Below are 12,925 nucleotides of genomic sequence, written 5' to 3'. Positions count from 1 at the left end.
CTTCTCTATGTTGTATTTCTCCAGCGCCCGAGTGGCGCTCTCCACCGGGTCCTGCGGCATCTCCTCCGACATGTGGGCATGTCTGATCACGGCCTGTGGGTCACACATGGTCACTGTGAGGCACGGAGGAGCCGGCTGCAACGGTCCTGGGTGGGAAGGAGGTTGGTGTGGCTCAAATAGCGAGAGGAGCTGTCACTATCCAAGCCATGGCACATCTTGGTAATTAAAATTTGATGCAAGTTTCTCGATAGGCCAAATGACCAAAGTAGTTATGGATTGATCTGTACCTCTCTTCAGTTTGAATTCTCACTAAAGGAGTTGCCCCTGCCCTCGTAATTCTGGGGAATGTCCTCATGTTGCGAAGTAATCCAGACACAATGACATAATATTTAAGGGTGTGACTGAATGACCAAGATTCTTTGTTCAACTTATGATCGAGTTGAATCCATCGTTTAAGTCAAGAGCGTTTTCCTTTTTTTAGTAAAACACAACAAAAATATAAGCCCCGTTTTGCCTACAGATACTCCTACTTAATGTCCCAAGACATGTTTGGGTCTGGAAGACAAGCGGTCTGACTTTCCATGAAATGGCAGTATCCCCCTTGATCCCTCACCATCACCTCCTCCTTGCCCTCACAGTGCAAAGTTGTTGCAACTGTTCAAAACCAGCTACATGTAAAACCATTCTTACGCCTGTCCTTGATGGCGAAAATGCTCGAGTCGGCACAGTGACGCCATTTCAGAGGGGGAGTGACTCATCCGTGTCCAGCACTTCCGTCATCAGAAAACTCGGCCACCAACCAACAGATACTTTGTCCAGGTTGATTTGCCGGCTGGTGACAGACTTGCAACCGGGCCAGTTTCAGTTTTCAGGCCTCCAATTCCCAGGCTGGGCTTCAATTTTCCTGCACCAACGTCCCCTCTCAGTGTCGAAACCAGTTTTCTTAAAAAATCCGGCACAGCCAGCACGAAGCATAGTGTGAGTTAGGGGGCAAGTAGTAACTCTTCTAAGGCGTATCAGCAAACAACTGTTATCCATCTTTCAATATCCATGGATTAGGGGACTCCGAGAGGCTCTCGGTGCGCTGTTCTTCACGACCATGTAACTCATCTCTGCCACGTGCCCTCTCTTTGGGGATTTTCTTTGTCTTGTTTCTGAGGCCAATAGTATGACTTGGTTCTCAAGGCCGAATAGTCCCTTCTATATGAGTCTCTGTAATAGTCTATTTGGGAAATACCCAGACCCAATCTCAAAGAGACTAATCGATGTACTCTTCTCTTACTGCTACTTCTAGGCTCTTTTTCCCAGACAGCAGTCACGTTGCCTCTCTACTGTGTCGCCAGGCCTTCTAAGTCTTTGATAGGTCTTACATCGTGATTTAACTGTAAAATCAGTTTAACAGCTAATTATGTTGTACCATCTGAATCAAGCAGCACTTGTGCTTACAAACCTTACAACACCCTTGTACTACAGTACTCAACAGCAGAAACCTAATAGTTCACTGTATTGAATTCCTTAGCAACCCATCCTGACTTGCAATATAACACGTGGTAGGAATCGAGCTGGGTGCTGGGGGTACGATGAGAAACCAGACAGATGTGGTCTCATGAAGTTAAAAAGTAGTCCATAAACAAAATTATAATATGGATCAGCAGAGCGCCTGGCACACTGTAGACTCAATAAATGTTACCTCTGTCAGCATATATGAACCAAGCCATTCCGAGCACCCAAGTTATATAAACAAAATGCTTATATAATGTGAACTCTTTAATCCGATTTTTGTTAAGCTGAATTATAATATGTTGTCCTATCACACTGCAGTGCTAGGCCAATTAAGAAAAAACTAACTTACAGAGACCCCAAAATGGATCAAGATGAACTTAGCCAAATAAATGGAACCAATCTCATCGTATCTAATCATGGGTTTGCTTTGTCTTTAAGATATTGAAAGGGTGCTCGCTTCGGCAGCACATATACTAAAATTGGAACGATACAGAGAAGATTAGCATGGCCCCTGCGCAAGGATGACACGCAAATTCGTGAAGCGTTCCATATTTTTGATTGATTGTCACAAATACCACCGTGAGTCGCCCTGCTACCCTGCAGTGTGCCCTGTGTTCGGAACCAGGAGGACTGAGCGGGAAGCCCCTCCGAGACTTGTTCACGCAGACGATTCGGGACATGTATGCACTCACCCAAGGCAGAGTTCCCATCGTCGGGGTTGGCGGTGTCAGCAGTGGGCAGGATGCACTGGAGAAGATCCGGGCAGGAGCCTCCCTGGTGCAGCTGTATACGGCTCTCACCTACCATGGCCCACCCTTGGTGGGTAGGGTCAAAAGGGAGCTGGAGGCCCTTTTGAAAGAGCAGGGTTTTTGCAGCGTCACAGAGGCAGTCGGAGCAGATCATCGGCGGTGAGGACACTGGCTGGTGCGCAGCTGTTGGTAACCTCCCCACTAAACTGGCGAGCCCTGTGGCTGGATGGTTAGGGAAAGGACTGCCCTGAGCCAGGTACCCCGACCACATAGGCGCTTCCTCGGTGACATGACCAGACTGTAAAAGATGATCCCTCCAGTCACCAGAGTCAACAGAAATCATCTTGCAGTCAGCCTATAAAGTACCGTTGTAATTCTTCCGATTTGAATACCAAGATCCTTCAATATATTGCAAGAATGTTGGGTATTTTCCAATCATGGAAAAAAATAAAGCCATTGAAAGCCCGAAAAAAAAAAAGATATTGAAAGGAATTTCTTTATTTTACACCCACCACATATTAATCAAAAGCCTCCTAAATGCCAGGTATTATTCCAGATATAAGAGATAAATACATGAAAAATCCAAGGTTCCTATCCTTAATGGATTCACATTTAACTATAGTCATCAAAAGTATCCAAATATACCTGACACTTTTCATTCCATTCATCCATTCTGAAAGTCAGTTGCATGCATGGATATCAGGAATAGTATGTTTCCTTAAACAGTGTCTTTGTTATCAGTGTGCAGCATGTGATCACCAGAACATTCAGAAGGACTTTGACATGCGTGTGTCTCTGTCTCGAAGACCTTGAGTTTCCCCAGGGGCCTGCTGTTTACAATGTTAAAAATGGAAGCATATCACAGGCAGATGTATAAAGCAACAGGCAGTGGGTTACTTTGGAATGTAGTCTCTCGGAATTCCAGGCTTTGCTCAGGGTAATTGGTATCCAGTCGATATACTCTTCTCCCACGGTAACTTCTATCCTCAGCACTTTGCCTGGCAAGGGTTCTTTCTTGTGTTGCTGTCCACTTTTTGGAGAGGACATTAGGACACTGTTGTTCGCTCTTTTCGAATCAGCACCCCTCTCATGGCAAAATTATGCACAGTGCACAGTGAACCTGTCCTACCCCATCCCCATGATTGGCTTTAGTCTGGAAACCCCACGGAAATATGTTTTTTATCAGAGCAACACAAAGCCTCCATTGACAGGCTGCCGGTGGCTACATCTGAAATGCATTGGTTAGGAATTGAACTTTGGTCTCAACCAAGGAAGGTGAGAATTCTCCCCGGAGCCACCACTGGCATCTCGTAGAGGTAACCCCTACAGTCTGAAGAGGAGCGTTCCAGAGCCGCCTTTGTTCTGTATGCTGCATTCAGCTCCTCCTATCGTCTCCTGTAGGGCTTCCTGTGACAGGGACATCGGGAAGAAAGGCCTCTCTTCTCGGACTTGTAGAGACATCACATGTGGACCAGGAGCGATTAAATAATGAGGAAGATGAAAAGCTTTTTTGACTTCTATCCTGGAGTCTGACAGTCGAGAAACTGACAGTTTAATGTCTGAGAAGGTTACACCTCCATATTTAGTTTGACTTTATTTAGCATTAGTTTATAAAACCTAACTTTGGTAAAAATAATCTGAATATTACTCAGACCAAAAAAAATCCCCCAATTTTGGTTTATTTAGGAGAAGAAAGACCAATAAAAACTCTGAATGATTGAATTATGAAATTATTGTTAAAACATTATAGTATAATATCTCTATATAGGATTTTTAGCATTATTCAGTATTTGAGATCCCTTACATCAAATACTCACAGGAAATAAAATATTAATATTTTGTTATGCTAGCCTTAAAAGGTAATCAATCTCCTCTTTTATGAGAAATAGAATTTTTTTTAGAGAAATAAAATTTTCATTTTGTTCTTTAGCTAGAATTTGGATCTTTAAATTGGTTTTGTTTTCTTGTTCTTTTAGGGACAGTAGCTATGTCAAAGGAGCCCCGGTGGTGCTGTCAGGTGAGCATTGGATTGTTAACTTAAAGGAGAGTGACGCGAACTCTCCTGTGGCTTCACTGGGGAAAGGTGAGGCTATGCGAATCTGTTAGAGACTTACAGTCTTGGAAACGCTCTAGATGCTCAGAAGGAGTCAGAACTGGCTCCATGGTCATGTACTTACAGACCTCTCTAAAGTATGGGTGCCGCTTTGCGGACTAAGGTGTTACTTTGTGGAAAAGCATGGATGTTACTTTGAGGACTAAGTGCGCCTGACCCAAGCCATGGCATTTTCAATAGCCTCATATAGATGTGAAAGTTGGACATTGAATAAGGAAGAATAAAAAAGAATCGATGCATTTGAACTGCGGTTCTGGGGAAGAAGAATGAATGAAAGGGCAACTGACTGCCAGAGCAAGCAGGTATGTCTAGCAGGGAACACAGCCAGTATGTTCCTTAGAGGCAAGGATGGTGAAACTTTGTCCCATGTACTCTGGATATGTTACCAGGAGAAGGAGAAGGACATCCCTCTTGGTAAAGTGGAAGGGCAGTGGAAAAGAGGAAGATCCTGGGCAAGATGGATGGACACAGTGGCTGCAACAATGGATTCAGACATCAGAACAATGGTGGGAATGACACAGTCCCAGGCAGTGTTTCACTCTACACAGTCGCTGTGAGTTGGAACTGATTTGATGGCACTCAGCCACATAGGCCCATTTCAAACATGGCTCCATTTAACGCTACAAGTGCTGCTAACACGAATGCTAGCTCCTGAAATATCGGTAGCTTCTTGGGAGAACAATCGTCTGATTCCTCTTTGGGTCCCTAAAACCGCAGCACGGTGTGCCTAGTTGGCATAACACCATGTTGATTGTTTTGGTTGATGATGCAGATGATGAAAGAACAGCTGCTTGCCACACTCGTCTCTTACATCTTAGTCAAGGAGAAGTTTGGAGACCTAACAGCAGCAATTTTCTTCCTGCGCTGACGTTTTCCTAGTATACTCCAAAGGAAGTCCATTACCAATGACCAGAATGACCACTAAGCTGACTGATCCCCCTCCGCAAGAGAACTGCTGTCTTTTTTTAGTGCCAATCCAGTTGGCTTGGGACCTTATATTCTGGTGGTGGTTGCATCAGTACAGGGTTGCCTCATAGACACAGGGGAGACATCATGGGAAGGGAAGATGTGCCAATGGGCCACATGCCTTTGAGAAGGACAAATAAGCCCGTATCCTGGAAGTACATTCCAGCACCACCGCCCCACAGCCAGCCCAAAGTTCTCCTAGCACAAGACAATCGAAGGCCACCGAAGAATGAATCAACATCATTTTTCAAAATGGCAAACTCCATTCTTCTTTCATTGCCAACGTTAATTTAGCTTTAGATTTTCAAAAGGTAAGATTTTCCTACATACACTCAAGTATATTACCATTTTCATTTTTAAAAGCAACTCAATGAAATTAGAGCTTATTGTTTCCATTGAATTTGGGTTTTTAGAATGGCTTCATTGGGCCTCTTCTTCTTCTGTCATACTAAGCTTGCTAGCACTGGCAGAGGGGACTATGAATAGTATTTTTCTTTTACCATAGGCTCATTTAAAAAGCTGACCTACTTAATGTTCCTAACACTGATGTTAATACCTGAAAAGTTACCTGGAAGCCAACGGCTTGAGTAGGTGCACACTTGACATTTCAAAAAGTCTGCTGGATCCTGAACAGTGTGGCCCATAGAAAAGAACACTGACACTAGAAACAGAAAAATTTACATGTTGGTTTTGGTCTGGGCCCAGCCACCAATGTGTGGTGTCAACACTGCTCATCTATAGAAGGAGAAGACAGGCCTTCCTGCAAAGAGAACCATCCTTAAGGTCCTTTGCGGTTCTGATGTTGAAATACTCAATAGTAAGCTTAAAACTATTTTATTTGAGGGTAATGGAAATTCTGTCATTATATTCTTATTCACATTCTAATTCTGAATTATGATTTCCTTTTCATATCCTACTGCTAATTAGGAGCAGGAACCTTTATCTGTAAAAATAATGGCCAACAGTAAATTAAAAGTCTCAAAATGGAAACCCAACTAAAAATTCACTCCCTTTTTACATCTTCAAAAGTTACCTTGCCTCTACTACCTGAAAAAGCCGAACCTGTTTAACCACTTTCTGAGGACCAACTAAACACTTTTAAAATTACTGTACCTTTCAACCAAAGCAATCCCACCTAAAATACATTAGCTTGTCTTTGCATGTACTATATGATATGCTCCAGTGATTTGATTTTTGGTGTAATGAAATGCCATGAGTGATGTCATCAACTTATTTATGTTATGGAAATCCTTAACCTCTAAAACATGTATTCTCTTCACTTTTCTAATTTTATCAACTATTTTTTTCAGATAAGTCACTGGGAAATTTCCAAGGTAATCTATCCCAAGCCTGGTGACCATAGGGCAAACTGAGAACCATAGTTCGAGTGACCTAAAACAAGCAGTTTCTCTTTCCAGCTACTGCATTAGAAAGAACACACAGACCCATGAAATCAAAGACACAATATCAGGGAGGTGAACATTCAAACTCTTAATTTTTCAAATAAAGAAAATGGATTCTATAGAGATACTAGCAGTTTGTACTACTCATCAGGCCTCGTATTCCTAGACCACAGTTCTAACCTGTGCTCTATTTCACTAATGTAACAGAATGAAATGTTCAGATAGCACTCAACTCAATTACCCTTAATGTCAACAAATCCGAGGATCCTATCAGCATAAAGGCCATTGTCCTGTGAGAGGATTCACCTGAAGCAGATGAATTATCTATAAACATGCTCTGCTGCGTTTCACACCTCAAGTACAGTGATTCCTACTGAGCACTAAGCCCTATCTCGGAGTTGGAACTTTGTAATACTTGTTGATTAATTCAAGGATACTTTTGGGCAGTAAACATCTTTCTGCCTCAGTTTTAGATTTTTCATGAATAATTTTTAATATTTTGGGGTTCTTCTGGTATCAAATGATTTTCTTTTCTACTGACAAGTGTTCTTTGATGTTAGGAAAATAACAAAATTACTATGCGAAAGTTTCCATTTTGAGGTAATAATATTGTAGTTAACCACGGTGACTTTTTCAAAGCAAAACACAAAAATAATGCAGGATGAACAGCGAAGCAGCCCTGGGTCTGCAACACACACGCGGCCACAGTGCCCTTACTGTGGGGCTGACACTGGGATAGCTGGGTGTGTGCTCCGTGGCAGTCAGTGTCTGGGTATGTCTCATTATCGCTGTCACCCCTGTTCCGAGTACTTTTACTTTGGGGATGCCACTTTCTCTCTGAACTTCTGTTATTTTCGTCTGAAAGAGTAAGTGTGATAATTACAGGTGGCTTAAATAAAGCAGAGAATCCTGGCAGTCACAAAGGTTGACTAATAGCCCAAAGGTTGATGGCTCAAATCCCCCCCCCCCCCCGCCGGGAGCAATGCTAGTCGGGCACACGTGGAGTCTCAGGGAGCAACTAACCGCCACAAACACATTAGTGCACGGATCGGACTTCTTGAGAGCGGGGTCTCAGAATTATAGTGTGCATTCCTCTAACCCCAAATTGAAATCCTGTGCATCACACTTGATGAAGTAAACAAGAACGGAGCAGTCATACAACACTCCGACTGCTCTGTTCAAGCAGATGCAGACCGGTTCGAGGGAGAACTGGTACTTAAGTAGAACCTGAAGTCTGAAACAAGGATAGCTTTTAAAAGTTCACTCTGAAGCAGGCCCTCTTGATTCATGAAAGCAGGAGTCCTGGGGGCAGTGGCTACGAGTTAGGCTGCTACCTGCAAGGTCTCAAGTTGAAAACCACCGTCATGCCAAGGGCGAACGATGGGGCTTTCTACTCCTGCGGAGTTAGTCTGAGAACTTCCCAGCGGCAGTTCCACCCTTGCCCCATAGGCTCGCTCTGGGTCGGCATTGACCCCATGACAGTGGTTTTGTTTTTGATTCATGATAGCGATTGTAGGCTTGATAAGCAAATCCCATGCAATCTATGCATACCCAACTGAATGGTGGTGACCATGACGCATCAGGTAGGAGAGAATACATATTTTTATATCTATTATAGAAATATATATTTTTGTATGTTCTAACCCACCAACTTCTTGCTTAGCAGCTGGGTGCCGGGTGCTTTACCACTTACAAATCACTCTAATAAACAGAAAGTAGGTGATCACAGTGAACAAATAAAAAGTGTCCATTTATTGGAGGATTGTTTCTGTGCCAAGCCAAATAAAACGCAGTGTCAACCACAGCCTTTCAGCCTTTCCCTGCTCACCTCATAAGCACCTGGCGAGGTAGTCTACAGGTACACAGAAGAGGAGCGCCGCTCTAGGCACTGGCCAAGATCACACGCCGCGAGAGTGGCAGGGAAGAAATTCAAAGTCGATCCTACTTGGGAGTGGAGATTGGTGGAATTTGAAAAGACTGCAGGGAAGAAAAGAATTTTGAGAGAAAGCAGATTTGGACTGGTGGCAAGGAATGGGAGCGGAGGAAGGACAAAGGCCATGCTCAAGGATCCAGAGGAGCGTGTGAGTGGATTAGCATGTGGAGAAGTCACAGGGAGGTGCTTGGGGATGGAGAGACTCCAACGAAACTCAAAGACTTCAGAATCAGTTCAAGGCTGACAGAATGCTGCACGCGTGTGACTAAACAATAATAAGCATGTAGCATAAGGGCAAAGAAATCTCTGAATGAAACATATTGAGAGTTGGGGCTGATGTATAATAATATAACCCCTATCTATAGGATACACATCATATATAATTCCTGTATACATACCGAATTCACAAATGTATATTTTTCTATGACACACAATCTATGTAATAGAATAATATGTGTGTGCATACATACCTATGAATATATTAAAAAAACAAAGACACTGAATCCTGATACTTGCTTTGGAAGCTTACTTTTCTTTGAAAGACACTGAAAGATTTTCTAGTCTTTGCACCAGTTTTTATTCAAGGAATTTCCCCCCTTAGGGAGTAGACTATACTATTGCTTTCTACATGAAAAAGTAAAAAATTTTTTCCCATCAACACTCTATTATGATTACAGTCAGATACCCTGGTGGCACTTTGTGTTAGGCATCGGGCTGCTGACCTCAAGGTCAGCAGTTCCTATCCACCACCCGATACAGCAGGGTTTACACTCCCAGAAACCCTGTCTAGGGTTGCTATGAGTTGGAATCGAACTCATGGCAGTGAGTTGGCTTGTTGGTTTATGATTACAGAAGCAATGCGGCTCTTTGTTGAAAAACCCTTGTTTTTCTACTACTCAGAGCTTACCAATGTTTGTTTTTTGTTGTTGTTCATACATAAGTATAAACCCCAAGTGATCTGTGTACTTCCTATCTCATCTATCATAAATGACTGAGCACCAATGAGGCCAGTCACCAGCTCTGGGAGCAGCAGAGTGACGTTTAATCGGGCAGCAGCGTGGGCTCCTCTGGGACTGCAAGGGTCTTCTATTTCACCCATTAGTTACCTAAAGGTGTTAACACATATGATCGTTTCCTGAATCAGGCTTTTACTTCGAGTTCATAAGATAATATTTTTATAATTCTTTCATCTCTTCTGCATTTAGTAGCAGGGATTTTACTATGAGGCAAAAGGTTTTTCTTTAGTAACTGAAGGTACTCTGTAATATAGTTCCTAATGGAAAGGAAGAATAAATGTTTAATTTGTTCTTTTATTTAAAAAGGTGATATCTTCCATTCTAAACTTTCTTAATTAGGCTTATGCTCCCTCTGTCCACTGAATGTTCCTATCATAAAATACATACATAGCCACGTTACTCATTTCCGAAAATCTTCAGAAAATTTTATTTCAATTTCACTTTTTTGTTACCCTTGTTCCTATGACAATTATAACCAGGTTTCTCATTGCCAGTGGGTGTTGTTGTTGTTCCTGTTTTTCAAGAGAGGAAATCTCTTTTCTTTTTATTGTACAAACAAAACCATAAAGTGACCCTCTAATATTACTAAATACTTAGAGGTCTGGGTGGTGAGACTTCCTCTTACATACTTTGGGCGTGTTGTCAGGAGAGACCAGTCTCTGGAGAAGAACATCGTGCGCAGTAAAGTGAAGGGTCAGGGAAAGACGAACGAAGGCCCTTGAGGAGATAGACTGACACAGTAGCTACAACATGGGGCTCAGGCATTGGGACAATTGTGAGGAGGGCCCAGGAGCTGACAGTGTTTCATTCTGCTGTGCATATGGGTCAGAACCGACTGGTGGCACTTAACAACACCCAACAACAACGTTACTAAGGAGCCTTGGTGATGCTGTCTGATAAGCATTGGATCGCTAACCTCACGGTTGGCAGTTCAAACCCACCGACCATTCCTCAGGGGGAACTTGAAACCATCTGCTCTTGGATTTATAGGTTCGGGTACCCTCCATAGGGGTCACTGTGAGTTGCAATCGACTTGATGACAGTGGGGTTTTTGTTGCTGCTCTTGTTAATGGTATCACTTGGTGGCACCATGATTAAACACTTGGCTACGAACAGGGAGGTCTCGTTTGAATTGACCAGCTACTTCTCAGAAGACAGGCGTCGCAGTCTGTGTCTGGAAAGATTACAGCCGTGGAAGCCCTCTGGGGCAAGTCCACTCTGTCTTTCTGGGACTGCCATGAGTTGGAGTCAACTTGAAGGTAGTGGATCTTTGTTGCTGTTGTTTAATAGCCAAAAGGTGCCTCAGACATGGTGGAAAAAGTGAAGGAAAAGATAACAACAATTTCCCGTGAAATTTCTGAAGCTCCTTCATCTAACTAAGGAGCCCTGGCAGTACAGTGGACAAGCACTTGGCTGATGACCAAGGATGGAGATTTGCTCCCATAAGGATTGAGGTCTGTGAAGCTCCCGGGAGCCGTTCTAGTTTGGCACATCGGGTTGGGATATGGACTTGAGTGGCAATGGACTTGACCGTACCCAATGACAGCAACAGCAATGCACCTAGGCTTCCACGGGGCTTGTGCACCACCACTGATGCAACAGTTGATTGATAGAACCCACCCAGGAGCGCCACGGGAGAAAGCCCAGGCCATCTGTTTCCATAAAGGCACCAGCCTGGAGAGCCCTACGGAGCACAGTTCGATTCTGAAACACAGGAGGGCATCCCGAGTCGAAAGTGATTCTGTGACAATGGTTCTTTTAAAGTAATAGAATGGATGCTTCAATTTTACCCAACAGTTTCCATTAAGAGGGACTTAGAGTTTCTAGCAAGTGTTTAAATTACAAGGGATACAACCTTGAACTGGTTGCTCCAGAGCTCTGTGGTATGTCAGCAGAGCTTCAGAGGAGGGGAACCTAGGATTACTGACGGATCTGTGAACGAATGAAGCCACATCCCAACCAATGTACTTTGTTTCATACACTCCAACGGCACTTCTTCAGGGGCACTGAGCCCCAGGAAGTAGGACACTGTAATTTCATAGTTATGAACATGAATTCCATCCAAATAAGTTTGTAATCTGAAAAATTCAGAGACATCTCCCCAGAAAGGTGTGCAGAAGGCTGTAATGTGAAGACAAACGAGAAATAATTTCCTATTTTAAAATCAGTGCTCTCCCCACCAATAAAATTAAAATCGAGTCTTAACTCAGGCCTCTTTCTAATTACGTTATTTATTGTCTATTGCACACAGTCAGATGAACACCTCAAAATGCCTACAGTCATTCTGGGCAAATTGACAAGTATCCTACACATTGAAAGGAGGAGTGGGAAGGAGGCCAGATTGCTTAATTATTACTTGGGAATCCGAGGAGGTGGACAAGCCAAGATCTTTATGAAGAGCCAAAGTATACAACTCCCTCTTTGGGCAGCAGAAGAAAACAATGGACTAGATTATCATTTTGTGCAATTTGATAGCTGCTTCCATTGTATAGCCCATTGTTCCTCCCTTGTACTGCCTAAAGGGGAAGTGTGTGGTTGTCTATGGGAGCTCATCCATAAGAGAGCTACACAGGATGAGAACATGGCCTCTGGCACATTCATGAATGATGTGGATTCATGTTTGGGATAAACATTTTGAGAGCTGTGTACCTGAAAGATAGATGCATTGAAGTCAGGAACATTTGGTGACCAAGAGCTAAAGAGACAACAAGCACATGCCAGTTAGAATTAAGGGACTTTGAAAAGGGAGGGGGGTGAGTAGGAGATTTGGCTGAGGACTCGGTACTCAAAGAAATAAAACATCAGAATATGTGATTATATTTCTTTTTTTTTTAATTAAAAGATCATTTTATTGGGGGCGCTCACAACTCTTATTACAATCCATGCATCAATGATGTGATTACATTTTAAGAACTTTTTTGCAGAACATCTACATAACTTTCAATACTAGATGGGAACGCAAAGCAAAAAGAGGTTAAACTACGTGGCAAAGACATTGACCCAAATTATCCGGGATCATTGACAAAGCCTAAAACAGAATCTGTGATTTCGGAATTCCACTAAAATAGTTTTTGTTTCTTTCTTACTACTGGCTGTGGATGTCTAATAAACATCTATTCTTAGGTGATCCTAGAGCCCTTTATTAAAATCCCTCTTTACAACTTTATTGAGGCATATTTAAATATCACGAAACCCACTCCTGCACAGTGTACAATTCAAGGGGTTTTAAGCAAATTGTGTTG

The 12,925-nt window shown here is 42.9% G+C and overlaps 1 protein-coding gene and 1 non-coding gene across 8 annotated transcripts in view; one reads left to right on the top strand and one right to left on the bottom strand.

Annotated features, from left to right (window-relative positions):
* The window catches only part of PPARG (peroxisome proliferator activated receptor gamma), a 146,511-nt gene that overhangs the window by 75,490 nt on the left and 58,096 nt on the right, over positions 1 to 12,925 (bottom strand). The window lies entirely within an intron of this gene.
* On the top strand, positions 1,953 to 2,059 carry LOC142449454 (U6 spliceosomal RNA). Its single transcript, XR_012784617.1, has one exon. It is a non-coding gene; the product is annotated as a U6 spliceosomal RNA (small nuclear RNA).

The sequence above is a fragment of the Tenrec ecaudatus genome, chromosome 5 (genome assembly GCF_050624435.1).
Source record: "Tenrec ecaudatus isolate mTenEca1 chromosome 5, mTenEca1.hap1, whole genome shotgun sequence".
Taxonomy (NCBI): Eukaryota; Metazoa; Chordata; class Mammalia; order Afrosoricida; family Tenrecidae; genus Tenrec; species Tenrec ecaudatus.
Note: the sequence above shows the minus strand (reverse complement) of the source record. Positions and strands in the feature narration are given on the sequence as shown.